The sequence below is a fragment of the Enhydra lutris genome, unplaced genomic scaffold, assembly GCF_002288905.1.
Source record: "Enhydra lutris kenyoni isolate GAN:26980312 unplaced genomic scaffold, ASM228890v2 scaffoldscaffold22, whole genome shotgun sequence".
Taxonomy (NCBI): domain Eukaryota; kingdom Metazoa; phylum Chordata; class Mammalia; order Carnivora; family Mustelidae; genus Enhydra; species Enhydra lutris.
In genome coordinates, this window is record NW_019154106.1 from 35,285,805 (window position 1) to 35,306,585 (window position 20,781).

The window sequence follows — 20,781 nt, forward strand, 5'->3', positions numbered from 1 at the left end:
TTTCTGTTGTTGAAGCCACTCAGTTTGTGGTAGTTTGTTAGGGTAGCCCTGGAATGGTAACACAGCTCTGGCTACCTCATTACCGATCCTACGCCCATGCCAGTTCGCAGTTCATTAGCTGCTCTCTCCTTTACGGTTCTGGAAACTGTGAAGCTTCCTTCACATTCCATTTCAGATATAATGTGTCTTTATGAAGGTGTGTATTTTAGATTTAAATCCCATTTTCTCTGAATCAAAATAATTTGAAGCAGCTTACAGGGTAAGCACGTTGTAAAGTAAGACACTTTGATATAAAAGCAGAACCAAAGACAAGAGAGAAGACCCATCAGAGGAGCACCGAGTCCTCTTGGGAGAGACTAGTGGTGGTTTGGGACCCACTAGGAGCCCACTTCACAGTTTCTTGGTAGCTGAAGTAAATGAGTAAAGTTATTGTTTTTCATTTCCTGATTAGAAGCTATGGTTTAATTAAGGTAGATTTGCAAGTAGGAGAGCTGCAATTTGGTCAGGTCTTGGTGGAGATGTGGGGATACGTGCATAGCTTCCTGAACCTCAGTTCCTCTCTGGCTCGTCTGCAGTTCCAGAACACAGCATCCTACCACTGGATGTTTGACGGGTTTGGTGACTAGGAACCATTTTTGTCTTTTTTGTTTGTTTGTTTGCTTGTTTGTTTCTTTTTTTAGATTTTATTTATTTGCCAGAGAGAGCGCGAGAGTACAAGTTGGGGGGGAACAGCAGGCAGAAGGAAAAGTAGAAGCAGTCTCTCTGCTGAGCAGGGAGCCTGATGTGAGACTTGATCCCAGGACCCTGGGATCATGACCTGAGCTAAAGGCAGACGCTTAACCAACTGAGCCACCCAGGTGTCCCAGGGAACAATTGTAACAATGATGGTTTGGGTCCTTATTTTATGGCAGGTGCTTAAAAGTGCTTCATATAGTTATGTAAATTCTATATCACCAACACTAGGGGGCCAATATTGTTCATCATGAATATGTATACATATTTTGATATTTTTTCTGGCACATGGTAGAAAGATGTCCTGACCAGAAAAGCTATTTTGTAATTCTCTTCAAGACAACATAGAAGCACATATTGGGTCAGATCTTCATTTAGAATTTATGTACACAGTCTATCTGTTCCTGTAACAGTGCATTTTAAAGGAACAATGTCCAGATTTTACAGTTAAAGAGACTGAGCTTCAGAAAGATTGCAACTTACCCAAAGACACAGAGTTTGCCATTGATTGAGAATTTGAATCCCAATCTACAAATGGAGCACGTATAAATATATATAGTTCACATATCTATATTTACTTTTTATTTATATTTGTATTTGTATTTTTTTAAGATTTTTATTTATTTGAGAGAGAGAGAGAGAGAGCACGAGCAGGGTGAAGGGTAGAGGGAGAAGCAGACTCCCTGCTGAGCAGGGAGCCTGACGTGGGGCCTAATCCCAGGACTCCAGGATCATGATCTGAGCCAAAGACAGACGCTTCACCAACTGAGCCACCCAGGCACCCCTTTATTTGTATTTTTAGAATGAAAACTTCCAGCTGTATACAAACTAAATAGGACGCACCCATGAGTCAGGCATTTGATACAGAGGGGAGTTGAGGGAAGTCCCAGCAATCGTGGTGAGTAATGTCTGTCACACATGTGACACAGCATCTCTACAATAGGACAAGTCTCTCTCTTGGCAGACATCAGTTATTTTCTTTCATTTATTCTGAGGAGATCATATTCTCAGTAGAGGTCATTGTGAAAATACATGTTATATATATTTTTATACAATGTATTTATTTATCCTTAATCTGCAAATTTGAGTCATTCCTGTAGGGCTTCTGATGAAAACAAATACTGTGGCTGGAAAGTTGCTGGAAAGGCCAATTTTCTTGATTCAAACCAAGTTGATGGAAAAAATCATTTCAAATGACTTTTTGTTGGCAGCGCAGAATATCCAATATTCATTTTTGAATACATCTGTATTTTCATATCTTGCATCCATAATTGACTATTTTCATACAAAATCATCTTACTTCTGAACAATTGAGAACTCAGTAGGCCAGAACGCTTCTGCAAGCACAAAGAATGCATTTATACACTAAGAAACATGCCTGTTCTAATAAATTCTAACTTATCTGCATTTGAAGATCTAATTTTTAGACTGCTTCATTTGGCTAAATATACTATCCTGGAATTTTAAAGGCCTATTATCCTATGGCCGTTTTTATGTAGAGAGAAAGCTCCCAGTTTGTGACTAATGATATTAAATGAGATGTATAATTAGTAAATTCTTTAGACTATAATTAATATAATATTTTACCATAGATATAAATGCACTAACATTACTGATCCTTTGTTATGACCCAGGGACTATGCTGTGTACTCCCTAATTACAACTCTGATTAGAATATTGTTCTGTTCAACAAAGTCTGTCTTCACATTACCTGGTAAATCACCATGCAGCCTGATTTTATCTATCCTGAGCCAATGAGAATAATAAAATGAGGATGGGGTAGGATGAATTTGTTTCACATGGGATGTCCTCTTCTTTATTTTTATCCTCTTTCATATTTGCATGATTACGTTATGGATAGTGTATATTGGGTGATGCAGGGCAGGGTACTGAGAACTACAGAAGGAGAAGAGGGATTGATGCCATTAATTGAGAATCACAGAGACTTATGGAGATGCCAAACTTTCTAATTATAAACTTCCCTCTTAAAAATAAAATAAAAATAAACTCCCCTCCTGCTTTGCTTAGCTACTCAAGTTACCTTTTAAGTAGACTGTGGGCATTCCCGAATGTATAGAAATACATTCCTTTAGGAGAAGATGCACTCGTCAGTAACCCTCAGGGCTACAAATCACTGCTACTCCTGTGTTTTGTGGTGCTATTTATCCCACCAGATCTGATGCTCAGGATGAGGGAAAAGAATCCTTAGTTGGACATATCACCATTTTTATTTTCCCTTGAAATAGAAGTTTAGTAGTTTTCTTTCCCCAGGGCTAAGTGTTTATTGGTTTTCTCAGAATATTCACCAAAAACACAAATAAATAATTTATAAAATCTGATAAATAAGATCTGTCAGTACAAGATCTGATACATTTTTTATCACTTATGATCAATGTAGCTATATGATAAATGCCTCAATTTCAGACATTTGTTTTCACTTGTAGGGGATGTATTTACCCATCACATCTGTTTTTATATGGACTGAATGGTTTGACTGAACTCAGAAGTTAAAGCAGGTTGAAGTTAAATCATGGATCTGTTGATCAGTTGTGTCACCTTGGGCAAAGTGTATAAGCCTTCTGATTTACCTTCCTAACTGAATGCTGTTGAAAGTATTAGACTCAGATAACATATGGCAGCACTGAACATGGTATTTCAACTAACAGCGTTTGGAGTGTTCATTGAATTCACAAAGACACTCATCCTTTAAGTACATTACCCAGTGGGAAATATCCTGAAAGCTATGACCCTGAACCCATGGCCACAGATCCAGAGATGATTGGATTGCTGGAGGAAAGAAAGCCCCAGACCCCAGAAATTTGAAACTGATCTAGTGACATTAGTAAAGGAGAAAAGATGTGAATTGCAGTGTCGTATTAGTAAAAAGTAAAGTCTTTCTGCCAAAACAAAACAGAACAGAACAAAACAAATGAGCAGGAATGAAACAGCTCAAAGAGGAAAACAGATTAAGAGAAGAAAGCATGGGCCAGAACATTTCCAGCTTCTGGAAACAACCTAAATTTTTTGCTGTCCTTGCTCCAAAGATGGTTTAGGAGCTCTTCAGTAAATTCACTGGTCTAAAGCAAATACCTACAACATGATAAATACTCAGTAACTATCAATACAACAACTACCTAGTTACACAAATGCTTTGCCAATCTTTTACTCTAGGAAACAGAAGTATGCAAACACACATTTAAATGTAAAATTAATGATTAAAACAGTAATGAGCTAAGATTTGACCCCTTTTCTATTAAAAACAAAATAAAGATGTGACTTTTGTCTTTTTTAAAGATTTTTAAAAATTTTTAAGTATCTCTACATCTTACAACGCTGAGATTGAGAGTCCCATGCTCCACTAACTGGGCCAGGCAGGAGTCCTTGACTTTGTTTTATACAAAGCAAATAAAATATTTTTTAAAATCACACACATCTAAAAACTTAATAAAATATTCTTTTTTAAAAGAGAAAAACAAAATGGAAAAGATATTCTTCATGAAAGAACACAGGAGTAAAGAATAGAGATAGACTTCCCCAAACCTCAGGCAAACTCATTCAAACAAAATAAAGTTTTCATTAGCAGAATTCAATGTCTAAATCTGTGAATTTAAATTCACAGCAAAACCATATATCCACTTATATTCCGGATGGGAAAGACCTCTGAGGCCAATCACACAGTCCGTTTTTAAGCTACCAGAAGGTGGTGCTCTATTTTATTTGGCAGTATATATGCCCATCTGGTGTTAAAGGTTGGATAATATAAACCCACACCGACAAAAATCACCATCATAAAACATAATCAGCCAAAATCAGGTGTCAGCAATACACCAATATTTGTCTTTTGCTTTGAAAAGAATCTCCAAATTGATGTGGAAAACAAGGCAAAAGGAAAAAAAAATAAATTTCCTTTAAGCTTAACAGCCCATTGACAAGTCCTTAAGACAGGCAGACAACCTTCCTCTAGGAACTCAGCTGCCTCAATGTTAATACTTTAGCTGAACATTAGCCTGACCTCCAGGATCCTGTAAGTCTCCTTTAACATATAAAAATTCTTTTGGAAACATCCTTTATCTCTACTGTCCCCAAGATACATGTTGAAAATCATCAATCAAGCATCGACCTACTTACATACATCTGCAGGGTCTCATTACAACCGTTTTGCTGGACGATAAAATGACCTTTTCCTAACAACAGCTAGCCCCTCAAGGTCCTGGAAACCTTGCTTCAAAATTTCTTAGAAACTTAGCTATCCCTAACCCCCTCCCAACTTGAAAGTATATAATCAGCTATTCCTCGCGACCCCAGTTCAGCTTTCTGCCCACAGGTCCTGTCCCTGTGGGAAAGTGGAAAATATCCTGAAAATTTCCCTGTGCTTTAATAAAACCACTGTTTTTGCACCAAGTATGTCTCAGTAATTCTTTCTTGACCATTCACTCTGAACACCAACATTTTCACATCATAAATTGTTTGCTTGAAGGCATACTAGCATTTGAGCAGTTGGCTGAAGATTTTGCTCTCAGGGATGTCTATCTTCAGAGAAAAGAGCAAACCTTTCAGATCACATTTCAAAACGATTGGATGAGAATACCCTTCTTGCTAAATGAATAAGTTAGTTTTTACTAATTGGGAAAGACAGATGTATGCACATCTCTGCATTTATAACACTTTTTTTTTTTTAATCTTAAGGAGATCTGTTTTATCAATCCTACCATATTTGGATCGAAATGTGATCCAAGGTAAATGTTTTCCTTTCTGAATGACCTTCTGAAATTGACCGTTGCTATCCTCCACTGATTTGGTGCATCACCATTTCCTGTCTGAAGAGACCTCCTTGATCTTTGGAGTCAAGCACAATAAGTCATCCCTCTGTCTTCTAACTGGAAATTATGTATGAGAAGAATAAACATGAGTTTTGGAGTCTTCTCAAATCTCTGTTCTCCTATTAATTTCTGTGTGATATTGACAGATCGCTTAGTGCCTTCGATTATTCTTCAGACATCCCTTGAATATTCTGCAGAATCTAAGGTTGAAAACCATCTAAATAATGCCATAGGTAAGTGTCCAGACTGCTTTGCCTTACTTGGTTCTTGGAGTCAAATCCTAGAAATCAAAATAGGCACAGGTAACCGCCAAGTATCTAGAGCTCCTTAGAGAATTCTGAGTACCCTAACATACTGTATCAATATTACAGAGCCTTGTGATTCTCATCAGGAAAAAAAAAAAAATCTGCAAATGTTTGGTTGATTTCCAAAGTTTCTTCCTTCAGAGAGCTGTGAATTTTAATAGAATATAAAAACCATGAGAAATAGGTCCCTATTTTATTCACAAACAAATCTCAGATTGCAATAGTCTATATTCCTAGTTGGTGCTCAAGTAAGAATTTTTTTTTTTAAAAGATTTTATTTATTTATTTGACAGAAAGAGAAAGATCACAAGTAGGCAGAGAGGCACGCGGAGTTGCGGGGAGCAGGCTTCCTGCCGAGCAGAAAGACTGATATGGGGGCTCGGTCTCAGGACCCTGAAATCATGACCTGAGCTGAAGGCAGAGGCTTAACCCACTGAGCCACCCAGGAACCCCTCAAGTAAGAATTCTTGAATGAAAAATTAAAAAAAAAATCTTAGTGAAAAAAGAAAAGTAAACTAAAAATTGAAAAACTCCCAGTTATAGGAGGCTATAGGACTAATTTCTAGACCTTAAAATATGCATATCCAGAAAATATGCCCAAGGTTTTATGTGCCATTATAGAAAGAAATTAATGTAACTTTGTGTCAAATTTGGCCAATAATTAAGCTATATTTTCCTATGGAGACATTCCCCATGTTTACTCAGATTTAACTTAGGTAATCACTAGGAATCATTATAAATCTAGGTAAGACCCTGTTACACTAAAAAGCAGTAAGTAAATTTTAATTAGTGGGTTGATAACAATTATTATAAAGCCATAGATCTTTCGAGAAGAGGGACTCAGGAAATCCTGTGTGTCTCAAAGAAGAGGTAAAAACCCAAGGTATGCTGTTACGATAATGCTTGAGGGAATGCTTGATATGGTTATATTAGCCTCTAGAATAAAAATTCTTCATATTTGCTCATTTTAAGCTTAGGTACTCACTACTAACCATCATCAAGAACCAGATAAGCAGGGGCGCCTGGGTGGCTCAGTGGTTAAAGCCTCTGCCTTCGGCTCAGGTCATGATCTCAGGGTCCTGGGATCGAGTCCCGTATCGGGCTCTCTGCTCAGCAGGGAGCCTGCCTCCTCCTCCTGTCTCTCTCTGCTTGCCTCTCTGCCTACTTGTGATCTGTCTGTCAAATAAATTAAAAAAAAAAAAAGCTTTAAAAAAAAAAAAAAGAACCAGATAAGCAGAGAGTCAATTAATCAGACCTGGCAACTACCTGTATAGCACTTTAGTTATTGTCTTCCTGGCCTCGGTGAATCTTAATTTTTCATATGTTAAATGAGGACAATAACAGCTATCTCATAGTTCACAAAAGGCTGTCATGACAGTTAAAAATAGTTACATGAAAGTGTAAAATAATGTCCATAACTTAAAATAACAGTTCATCAAAAGTCAGTTCACTCTTTTCCATGAATTTCTTTGTGAAAAGTGATAGTTTGAAAAAAGGACAGAAAGTCTAAGGGATAGATTGGTGACTGATAAATTAGAGAAAAGAGCATGACTGAGAAGCCTGGGATCTGGGTATTGGTCCTGGCTTTGCTTTTGATTTAGCTGGTCATGAACTTGAGGCCACAGGGCGTCAGCACATCTCTCAAGAAACCTCAGGTTTTGCACTCCATAAGGTGGTGTCAACTTATGTCCCTCCTTCCCATTACCACTACCCTCTCTTCTTGACACTTCCAACCCAGGACGCCATTACAATAGAATGAGGGCTTGCATGCATATAACAGGCCTTTCCCACTCTAAAATGATCTGTTCTGAAGCTGCCTGTTTTTGATTCAGGCTTATCATTGCTTGCCTGGGTGAGCTGTCTGTGCCACATCCAGGTAAGACGGCCCGTACAGGATTGTGAGAAGTCTGTGTCTGTATATTAAACCTGTCACTTCATAGTTGGGATAAGTGCTTACACATGTAAAATCTTTATCATAACTGAAATTGAATTTTCTAAATTGTTTTTAATTAACACAGTGATAAAGGCAGAAGCTAAACACTTGTCAGGATCCTTCTCACTGGAGAATTTTCCCTAATAATGCTAGTCGGAATTTTCCAAACTCCGTGTCGATTAAATTTCAGTTATATTTAAGCATATTCTCATATCAGTGATTCTGACAAGTATCTAGAAATTCCTTCAATTTTATAACTTTCTAAATCACATCTAAAGGAAACATATCACATTTGAAATAACAGAAAGCTTAAATTTTCAAGACAAATTAAAAAGATACATGATTGTAAGAGTAATTAGAAGAGAACTCTTTTATTAAACTTTTTTCTCTTTTGATGCATGTCACTGTGGTGCTGTCATGCCAAAATAATTTCTAACATTTGCACATGATCATTAAAAAGGCAATTCTTGAATTATCATGGAATTGTAAAACTGTGCCTTTCTTTGGAAAACAGTGATGAGAGAATAATATTATCTTCCATTCCTTTGGTACAAAAATAGTTTAAACAATTTTAATTTAATTTAATAATCTGAATAGTTTCATATAATTTTTAAAAACAGTGATGTAAAATGATTAAAGAACTATTTCCATGTGATTCTAGGCTGGGATCCAGCGTCAAAGACATTTACAGCTAAGATAAACAAAGATAATTCATTACTGAGTTCTAGAAGTCATGGGACATTAAAGAGACTTTAGGATTGCCTTAATAAAATAAAATTTACATAGTAGCTGTAGCTTGGTATTAAAATCACCAAGAATTTATCTTCTGTTTTGGAAACATGATTAAAGATGCAGTTTCATTTGATAAGCTAGTGATAGCTTCAAAAATGCTGTGCAACCATTCTCCAGGTGATCCTTTCCCTTTGTTAATGAAAGAAATATCTCCTGAGCATTTTCATCTACAAAATACATGGTATTCTTTCTATACAATGAGCATTTTTAGTGAACACTCATGGAGGTAGCTTCTTCATCTTTCATTCAAATTCTTGCTTCCAAGCCATTTCACTCCCCATGTTTAAAAGTGTTAGTTACTTAAACAAAGTACCAAAAATTGCCTTGAACATCTAGGAAATGAGCCATCAATTATTTAAACAATAATTCTTCAAGCTGTAAGTTGTTAGATATCTTGCATCCTGATACAATAACTCTGCCTTATAGGTCAGTGATTTAACATTCCTTTGAGTCTCCGATTTTTTTGAAAAACTGATAAAAATCATGGATTTTCTCCAGAGAACATATATACTCTTTAATTGGAAAAAGCACACTCTTAACACACTTTTACAAAACCACATACATAAACCCAAATGCCTGAAATGTGCCTACCATTTCAGGGGATTCCTAGATCCCCTAAGATTTCCGTATGGTCCCAAATTATAATATTGGATACAGGGAAATAGGCTACTCATTATATACTCATGCAGAAGGATGTCTGGCCAGTTTACCTAAAACAACAAGCAGACCATGAAGGCATTTGGCAAATGGGAAGAGCCTAAGACACTAATAACACTTAGATCCTTACTACCAAAATGATATGGAGCAATATTCTGATATTCTGATTGTGAAATTGTATGAAATTTATGTTTAAAATAATAATAACCTTGAGGATTTGCTAAGCAACATGAATGTATGAATCAAATAACGTAATGACCACATCTGGTGTTGGGTATTTGGCACAACAGATTGGGCGAAAATACAGAAGCTACGTGGTACTATTCAACAAACTTTTGTATAATGTTCTGTATTTGAATTGTCCAGTGAGATAGCCATTACCCACATGTCATCAGTGAGCGCTTGAAATGTGGTTAGAGAAGTGAAGGAACTAAGTTTGTAACTTATAGTTAATTTTTTAAGACTTGATTTTTTAGAGCTGTTTTAACTTTACAGCACAATTGAGAGCAAGATGCAGAGATTTCCCATATACCTACTGCCCCTACACGTGCATAGCCTCCCCTATGATCAACACGCCCCACAAGAATGGTGTATTTTTGTGCAAGGGATGAATTCACATTGACCCATTATAATCATCCAAAGCCCACAGTTTACATTTAGATTAATTCTTGGTATTGTATATTCTATGGGCTTGGATAAACGTTTAATGATGTGTACCCGCCAGTGTAATATACAGAGTATTTTCACTGCCCTCAAAATCCTCTGACTCCACCTGCTTATCTTCTCCAACACCTTGAGTTTGGTTCTAACGCTTGCTTTGACCTCTCAGGCTCTGTTTTTCCATTTATTTATTTATTTATTTATTTATTTATTTTTCTGAGAGAGTGAACCAGAGCACAAGAGCACCAATGGGTGGTGTGGGGGGAGGGGCAGAGGGAGAGGGAGAAGCTGACTCTGCACTGAGCAGGGATACAAAACTCGAACCCAGGACCTTGGAAACATGACCTGACTGAAGGTAGGCACTTAACCACCTGAGCCATCCAGGAGTACCTCCTTCCTTTTAATATGCTGTGTAGTTTGTGCTGAAAGCCAGGCCTGGTATTTCTGGCGGGAACTGAGGTTAACAGACCTTACTCTTAAGATTTAATGTTAATATGACTTGGAATTGGGCTGTTTTTAATGTTTGCTGTAGCTTTAAGTGTCAAGGCTTTGAATGCTTCTAGGGCCCTTGTTTCTTCCACCTGTTGTCTTTGGGTTTTCCTAAGAGCTCCTCTTAGGCAGCGACATGTCTCTTACAGCCACTTGAGCTATAATCTGTTGTTACCTTGGACTCTTGTTAGTGTGATAGTAAGTTGTCGGGGAGGAGCAGGGTTCTATGATTTTATGATTAAATCTCATTCTTTTAATGTGCCTAAGCTGTGATTGTGGCTGTCACAATGTTCATTAGAGCCATTGCATTTTTTTAACCCTCATTATCTGAGACAGAAAAACTAGAGGGGCTGGAGTTAAGTATTTTAGTGAAAAGTTCAGAGAAGTAGACAGAGATATTACCATTCTGTATACATTACATGTCAGGAGATTTTGAGGAAAATACAAACCTTTTAGCAGATCATTAATGCATAACTCAATATGTGGTATATATTTAAATATATAGATGATTTTTATCACCCAAGGACTTATTATTAAAAGATTGCAAAAGAAATGCCCACCATTATGTAGACAAATGAACCAAATAATATACACTGAAATAAAGAATCAGAGATGACAACCTTCTAATGGCATTTAGTTGGGAATTTAGCACTAAAGGAAGCCAAAGCACAAAATCGTTTCATAACAATTCATTTTGTACACAACGTTAATGATCTCATTTGTTAACTTCAGAAGCCATTTCAAAATCAGGGGGCCCAACACAAAATTCTTACTGTGTTACAGGCTGTTTCTGACAAAGCAACAAGGAGCGACAGACATAAAATTATATTCATGCTTAATCAATCATCATGAAAACACACGCTCAAGTTTTTTTCTTGGCCAAAGGATTAAACAGTGAGTTGATGAAGCCTGAGTGCTTTCACTTTGTGAACAGTGGTTGAGGAGAAAGCAAGTAATAAAACTAACAAGCTTTAAACACCTATGTAGGGGAGGACAGATCTATTTTCCTCTAATTTCTAAGTTCTTGAGTGGGGCCCCTATAACAAAAGGCAGATTGACAAGGCCAAAGCACAGAAATTTATTTATGTAATATAAATTTGGGGTGATGTGTGAGCCTTCCTAAGAAAATACAGACTTGAAAAGAAGCTGGGTCTGAGTGTGTTTATGGTAGTGTTGGTGATGTATGGAAAGCTGTTAAAAATATGTGATGGAACCAAAGGGGTATGAGCTCAGCGGAACAAATGGGGGAAATTAGCAAGACTGTTTGTTCAGATTCCTCTCATAATTCCTGTGAATCCAGAGATAAGGATGTTCCTTTCCTTCAAGTATAGGGTGTTACCTCTCCCATAAAGATGAGGGTCTTAGGATCTACTTCAGGGGAAGGTCCTTCCTGCCACAATAGTTTCTTAAATTCCTTCAACTTAAAATACTCAGTTTGCCAAGGTCCATCTCTATGGGGTAGTGTGTCCTGAACTCCTTTATCTACAGTAATTAAATGGGGCACTATTCTGGAAACGTGTGTGTTTGTGTGTGTATTTATACATATAGTCTGTCTCATTTTTCATATGTTGGTGAAAGAACCTGTATGCGACTTGGCACTTATGTGAATGTAGTGAAGGTGATGTAATAATTTGAGGTCCTTGGTGTGAAACGGCATGCTTTTATTCTAAGATGCTGATCAATTGCTTTTGGAACTGCTTTGGGTTTCAGTTAACACAGAATAATTTCAAAGAAAAATTTCTTACAATAGTCAGGAAAAAGAGGCATTTAATACCTTAATGTCAAAAGATCTCAAAATGTTGTTTGAGTGCATCCATCCAAAATCGTCTCAAAAAGCATTTCCAGTAGCATTCTATATAACACTTTATATAAAGTTAACCAATTTTTCTGAAAAATGTACCTATCTCTTGGACCCCATTAAAAGATGAGCAATGTCTACCACAAGTGGGAATGATACAATACACTGAGGGCTGTGAGAACTTCACGCCCAGATTCTGGCATATAGTAGTCCTAAGTTCAAGTCATTTAGTCTTCTGAGTACAAACCACACATTTCCCCACATATACATGTATATAAGTAGACTTATAAAGGGTGTTGTTCATTTTAGACATCAGAGAAAATATAACTTGTTTATGGACAGAATTATTAAATATACTCTATAAATGTTAAGAATTGCTATATAGGAAACTACATCAAAATCTTAATTTCTTAGATGTGGTTAATAATAGCAGTTTTCAGTCTTAAAAGAGATTAAGGTAGAAGGATTAGAAATTTAGACCAAAAAATATCATGGTTTTGAATTATGTAAATTGGCCGATTGGAGATGCTGACTTTTAAAGGGGTAAGTATAAGTAATTGCAGCTAACCAAAGCTGCTTCGGAGAAGAAGGCAGATATTTGCATGCGGCCTTGCATGGTTTAGAAAGTTTTTTCTTTGGGTCCCAAATATTAAATTGAAATGTAAAGGAGAGGAAGAAGATATCAACATAAGTTAGCACTATGTCGAAAGCTCAAAAGGATACAGGAATTCTTGGTATCTGTAAACTTAATATGAGAGCACATGGTAATGTACCCCTCTCTCTCATCACCCCCAAAATAAGGCCAGTTAAAACATAGCCGAGTTCAAGATTTTGAATATTAAGAATGATAAATGTCAATTCTCTCACCTTTTTTAAAAGTTTTTATTTTAATTCCAGCTAGCTGATGTCCAGTGTAATATTAATTTCAGGTGTACACTATAGTCATTCAACACTTCTGAACATCACTTGTGCTCATGACAAGTGCTCTGCTTAATCCCCATCACCTATTAGCCCATCCTCCCACCTCCCTCCCCTCTTATAATCATCAATTTGTTCTCTATAGTTAAGAGTCGGTTTTTGGGTTTGCTTCTCGCTCTCCTTTATTTCCCCTTTGCTAATTTGCTTTATTTCTTAAATCTTCATATGGCGAAATCATATGGTCAGTCATAAAAGGAATGAAATCTTGCCATTTGGAAGGACATGGATGATGCTAGAGAGTATTAGGCTAAGCAAAATAAGTTAGCCATTTCTTCTTTAATTAGACCAAGGCTTGACCACTGGATTCAGTTGCTTTCATCTTAGTGACAATCGCTTAAGTGTTCAGAGTAGTACATCTAACATGATATGAATACTGTGTAATTTGAGGAATGACTGAAAGAGCTGAGAAAGAGTAAGGGGGTCGGGGAGAAAATCATCTCCCCATATCTGTCTTTAAAGCTAGAGTACAGAACTATGACTAGTTTGATAGATATAACAGAAAAACAGGCCTTCCTTTAATATAAGAAAGAATTTAAAAATGATTGGAATTGTTCAACTATGAAATGGGTTATCCCTGACAATGATTTCCCAATAGGTGCAAAATGTTACATTATGGTCAGGATGAGCATATATTGGAGAGCAATGCCCCTCAAGTTTAATATGTCTAAAATCACCTGGGGATCTTGTTAAAATGAAGGTCTTGATTTCAGAGGTGAGAGAGGGAATGGATTGTTTTGTATTTCAAAAAGTCTATTTTGATGCTAATACTGCTTGTTTATGGACTGTGCTTAGAATATAATGTAAAGAGGTTACATAGACTTTTTTTTGTAGGTTTCTTTTAACCTTGAGAGTTCACTAGTTCCTGATGGGCACGACATGAATGCGTAAGTATCTCAGATTAGACATTTGCTCACCCATCCCACTCTGGTCATGGAAGAGGGAAAAATTTTTCACAGAATATGCAAGAAGAGCAAGTGAGATTACATTGCCTAGTGGAGAGGAATTCTTCATCCTGGTAGTTGTGTCACCGCACACTACATTATTTTTGCCTTCTAAATTTAAGTTTTTGAAAACAAATGCTGCTCATATATTATTTTCTAGAGCCTTTTAGTAGATGCTTGTATTTTGTGTCACTGCTCCTTGTTTTCATTAATATTGTTGGCAGTGAAACTCTTCACTAAGATGACCGCATCAAGGTCTTACTTAACCGCATATGGATCTCAACAAATTGCATGTGTCAGGTGAGAATTTGGAACATGACTCAATATTCAGAGTCTTTTCTTGTGATTTTATTTCTTTGTTGTTTCAGTTATAATGGAGGACAATTAAAACTTCAGATGCTTGGCTATAAATTTGAAGGATGGTGGCTGAATCGTCTTTTGGATGAGAACATCTAAGCACTATAACTTTTTTTTTTTAAACACATAAAAGAATCTAAACTTTATTTGATTTGGACATAATTAAATCATTTCTTTGAAGATAAAATGCAATATTTGGTGCTTAAGAAAGTTTTACTCATGGAATTTAGTATGTGCTTCTCAGTTAGATAGTTGATTTAAGTTTTAGCTTATATAAGGGAAATCAAGGAATAAAAAGTAAAGATTTAAAAATTGTTTTCAGATCCTACAATAGAACAGGCAAAACAATCAACATTTTCCCCTTTGTCACTTTGAAGGTCCAAATTGTAGTAAAGAAAAAAATCATTTTTGTGTTTCAATGTTTAACTCATATTTTACTCCTTTAATATCCAGCCTTAAGAACTCTATTACTTTTAATGAACTAATCTGTACCAATAAGTTCCAGAAAGCTGAAAGGAGTGGAAAGAATAAGAAGAATTAAAAGGATTTTAATTTTTTAACAGAAATCCCCAAGAAATCTAATTAAAGAAAAACCAGGACAAAAAATATATTAATTGACTTATTCTAGATTACATGGCAAATCGTGATAATTTTAATTTGGAGCAAGATGCTGAGCTCTAAGCTTTGTGCTCTGACATAGAAACCAATCTCTGATTCACCAGATGAAATAAAGGATATTTGCCTTAGAAGAATTTAGGTTGAGACATGATTCATCCTCTTAGGGGAAAGTAAAACTGTATATTCTTTGAGTTCAGATGTCAGTCAATGAAAAAACAACTCTTATAAATAAATGGTTTCCTGTTATTTCATCTATCTTCCTGCCTGCTATAGGATGAGACTGTCAAAAAAATATTTTAGAAGAGCAATCTTGGTATAGGTCTATGTCTTAGAAGTGCATAATGAGCTATAAAAAACCAGTTCTGTAGAGTGTTAGTTTTATGGAAGATGGAAAAATAAATTTCTTCAAAACCCAGTGGGGAAAATAAACTTTTGGGTGCTTTAGGTAATAGAGAATTACATAAAATCATCCTGAGATATATATACGTGCATGTGTGTATGTGTTACTTATGTACACATGTATGTTTATATATGCATATACATGTATACATATGTAACATTTATTTGCTACATATACATAATTTATATATTTATAATGTGTGTGTTATGTTAGAGTTAGGGTCACGGTTACCATTGGTGTTCATGTTTCTTATTTACTAAGTGATCTTCAATTCTCTTACAACTCTGAAATTTATGATTCTCATACACTAACCGAAATTTCAAAAACCTGTGAAAATTCACTGAGCTGGTGGAAATCACATAGTCCCTCACTAAGCTTCTGATGGCAGATGAAGAAAATGCTCAAAATGCATAGTTTTGTCTTGCCATGGCATTTTGTTCAATTATCTTCCTATAGTTTTTATTGTACATATAGAGGAGAGGGTCAAGGATTTGGTGTGTTTTACATAGCCTTACTGGCAAAACTCAGAGAAAGTTTAGGGTTGGATGGCACACATTTAGAATAGATAGATGATAGATAGATAGACAGATGGACATATCCTATCTACATACATACAAAACATATATATATATACACACACACACATACACACACACACAGAAAATGTACATTATATATATATATACACAGAAAACATATATATATATATGTGTGTGTGTATATATATATATGTATATATAAATCAGTGATTTCTAGAGACATTGAAAGCAAAAAAATTGTCTTAGATATAAGAGAAATATGACTTGGAAAACAATTTGAATACTAACAATATTGTTATTGATAATGATGGGCTCTTATTTTATGTTCAGTGTCCTTCCAACACAAGTTCCTTAGGCTTTAATTCCTGAAAGTAATGTCCTGGTTTCTATTCTGGTAGAACTTTTTTGACAGACACAGAAAGGGATTCATGGATGTAAAATGCTTGCAGTCCTCCTCCTCCGTAGTAGCGTCACTATTACTGAAATGATTTCTTTTCAAGTTTCTTTATTTTCCTGGACAATTTTACTAAAACCTAGTGGCACAGTAGGATGTGATAAGGAAACAAAGAACAATGCGTGGCCCCACCAAGCAAATAGCTCATCAGCATTAGTATACTATTTTTCTCAAAGACTTATGTACTAACATAATTGGGGCTCAAGATTATAGGTGAAGTTTATGATCTTAGAACTATCAGAAAGAAACAACAATCAGGGCAGAGTATGAAAATGTAGCCTGTTCAACTTGTAACATGTCATCATCTCTGCAAAACAGAGATATGGTCATACACACAGTTTTCTCATAAGAAAGCTATTTGGCAAAATATATTCATATATATTCTTATTTATGTATTTAAATACATACCATATTAAGAAAGGAAAAGAAACAGAGAGAGAAAGAGAGGTGTGCACATTTTCTGTGTGTGTGTGTGTGTGTGTGTGCATGCGAGTGTGTATTTCTTAGCCTATCAAATTGGTTACATTTATATTGCCAAGTAACCCAGGGGGATACATGATTATAAGCACAATGTGAAAAACAATAACTTTTACATTGTATTATATATTGAATATATATGAAGCACGCCTCTAAGCTGGCTACATTTCTTTAATCATTTAAATCTCACCACATTCTAAGATAACTGAAAAGTAAGAAAACCGAGGTTCAAGGAGCTAGAATGATTCGTGGAAGATCAGACAGTTCATGTTGGTGGAACCGGAATTTAACCAGGACAGTCTGGCTCCAGAGTTGTCTCTATTCATTTTAACCTGCGTCTTTTCACAAATAGAGAAACTTAACCCTGCTTTTCTTTGGACAGTTAATAGCATTCTGTCTCACTTTCATGAAGCTGTGGAAGACGTGCAGTCTTCAGAATTTGGCACTGTTGCCACGTTTCCACACTCCAGCAGAGATGACTTGATGGAAGACTCTGTGCCTTCTGCCTTGGTTATATATATTGCCAAGCCGGCAAATTCAACTGCAGTTGACCCTTGAACAAGGTGGGGGCTGGGAGGGCTGACCCTCACATGTTCAAAAATCTGCATAAAACTTTTGAATCCCCCCAAACTAATAACTATTTATACTATTGACCAGAAGCCTTATCACTAACAGAGTTGATTAACACAGAGCTGGTAGGTTTTATGGATGATATACTGTATTCTTACAATAAAGCAAGCTAGAGAAAAGAAAATGTTACTAAGACAATCATAAGGAGGAGTGCCTGGTTGGCTCAGTGGGTTAAAGCCTCTGCCTTCAGCTCAGGTCATGATCTCAGGGTCCTGAGATGAAGCCCCACATCAGGCTCTCTGCTCAGCAGGGAGCCTGCTTCCCCTCCCCCCCACCCCCTTTGCCTGTCTCTCTGCCTACTTGTGATCTCTGTCTGTCGAATAAATAAATAAAACCTTAAAAAAAAGAAAATCATAAGGAAAAGAAAATACATTTATAGTGCCATACTGTATTTATAGAAAGTTAAAAAAATCTGCCTATAAGTGGGCCTATGCAGTTCAAACCCATGTTGTTCAAGGGTCAACTGTGTATGGAATACATAAATCAGGAAAATTTTAGTAATTTAGTAATTTAGTAACCAATGTTAGGTAGCTGAAACTTGTAAAAAATACTGGGTTTTCCATGGGAGTCAGTGCAGTAAAGGAACTCAGGAAGGACATCAAATTAGAGACAATGTTAAGATTCTCTCTTTTTCAGTTTCTGCATCTCTATAAATTAGCATCATTTCTGTTTTATTCCTTTGACCCCCAGACTTTTCTGGCCCACAGGGCAGAAACACGGTCCTTAACAGCTCCGACACTTGCATGTACAGTGAGGCTAACTCCTCTAATCTTTGTCCTAGTGCCAATCTCCCAGCTCAGATTCTTAATTCAGATATTAGCTCAAGTGTCTGGGGGGTGGCCCTGAGAGTTTACATAGTTGGTTAATCAAAACATACATCCAAACATTGGCTACCCCAAATTAATTATTGTTAATACATACAACTCTATGTGACAGATAATGTTGTTAGAATAAAAATAATAGACACAATACTCAGGTTAAATGATGTGCCCCAGGGAATGGTGAAAATAGTTCTCCAATTTGGTTCTCACCACGAGTGCCTGGCTGGATCAGCCAGTAGAGCATATGACTCTAGATCTTGGCTTTGCGAGTTTGAGCCCCATGCTGGGTGTAGAGATTATTTAAAAATAAAATCTTAAAAAAAGAAAAAAACTGGTTCTGATCAAAATTTACACTTTTTTTCTTTAGATGACACTGCCTCCTTGCTGCTAGGTAATTTGTAAATTTAAAGAGCTAAAAATAATGCAAATATAAGTTTTTACACTTTGAATTGCATATATTTGAATAAGAAAATGCTCATGTGCATTTTAAACTGTCGTTTTCAGTAATCAAGAACCTGTCATTTCCTTGTGTTACTGAAGAGCTCAGTCTCAGCTATTTTCAAAGTTACATGATGGCACTTATGAACTGAGAACATATGAAGTGGGTTATTGGAAAAATGTGTGAAAATATTTAAGTGTCCATCTTAGATTTGAGGTATAAGGACTGTATGATAGTATGTTTTTAAACAGTTTAAAATATTCAGCCTAAACACTTAACTTTTTTAATGTATCATTTAAAATTATTTTTATAAATAATCATAATATAAATATTATATATAATGTTATATACATTATAATATAAACAATATTATAAATAATCATAATAATCTCTATGTACAAGAAAGTATAACCTATGTTCATGTTTTAAACACAATTTATTTCCCATAACCAGCCCTTTTATTTGAATATAATCATCTGTATTTTTAATGGAAACAAAAGAGAATCATGAACACTCATAATCATCTCTTGAGACAAAGATTTTGGTTGGTGTTGGGATTTACACCAAAGATCTAAATTCATATATACAGCCTATCCCAGCACTACTGGGGAACACTCATGTATAGCATAAGACCATCCAACATCCCCTAATTTTTAAGCATAATGGCTCCGTCAAATTTTAAGCAAAAGAAGTAGCCCAAGGATAATAAACTCCATCATCTTTTTAGAAGAAAGTGACTGTTTCTTTGAGCTGAGACACCCACACTTACATGCCCTCACCTTCCTCCTCATACAGATGCACAAATGTCTTCCCCAGCAACAGCACCCATGGGAAGAATTTGTCCAGTTTTATTCCGCAAACACAGTTCTATCTGCTTAGCCAGTATTTTCTTCTACGGTTCTTAAACTGCAATTTGTTTTCTGTGTTCATCAGCCAATGTGCTTACAGCTCAAGCCTCTACAATTAGCATACGCTTAGAAAGGATAAGAAATGAACATTTCCTACTAATTATATCTATATATCTCTATCTATCTACCAATCAAATTTTCTGTATATCTGTATTTCTGTGTGTGTGTGTATAAATATTTAGTCTGAGATAATTTTAGGTCCATGGGCTATTTTAAGATACAGAGAAATCCTTTATACTTTTCACCAAATTCCCTCAGTGGTAGCACCTTGCATAACTATAATTTATTATCACAACAAGGAAGAGGACTTTAATACAATCCACCAACCTTACTCAGATATGAGATTGGACCAACTCTACATTTTGACTTCTTTATTATAATTGAGTCTTCTAATCCATGAATACATTATGACTCTCCATTTTTAGGTCTTTGATTTTCTTCATCAGCATTTTGTAATTTTCAGTATATAAATCCTATCCATGTTTTGTTAGATTTAGAAAAAGTATTTCCTTTCATTTGGAGCCATTAAAAATGATATTGTGCTTCTAATTTCAGGTTCCACATTTGTTTCTAGTATATAAAATGTGATTGAGGGGCATCTGGCTGACTCAGTCAGTAGAGGATGTAACTCTTGATCTCAGGGTTGTGAGTTCGAGGCCCACATTGGGCACAGGGAGACTTTAAATCAATCAATCAATCTAAACAAAAGTAAAAAAAAAATGTGATTGATTCTTGTATATAGATCTTTTATCCTGTGACCATGATAAAGTCATGTTTTCAGTGGGACTCCCATGCAATCCATAGTGAATGCATCTACCTGGGCTGGCTTCTGCTTATTTGTTAGGGTTCAGGGTATACTGGATCTGTGTTACATACTGAAGCAGGGTGGAAGTCATGAGACGCTAACTTCCAATCCTGTGATCTTAAGTCCATCCTCCTTTTCTTAAAAATTTTCAGTATCCTTCTTTGTTTACCTATTATTTTATTTCCAGGTTTTATAGGGGGTTCTTTGGCGGGGGCTGAGAATTAGAAA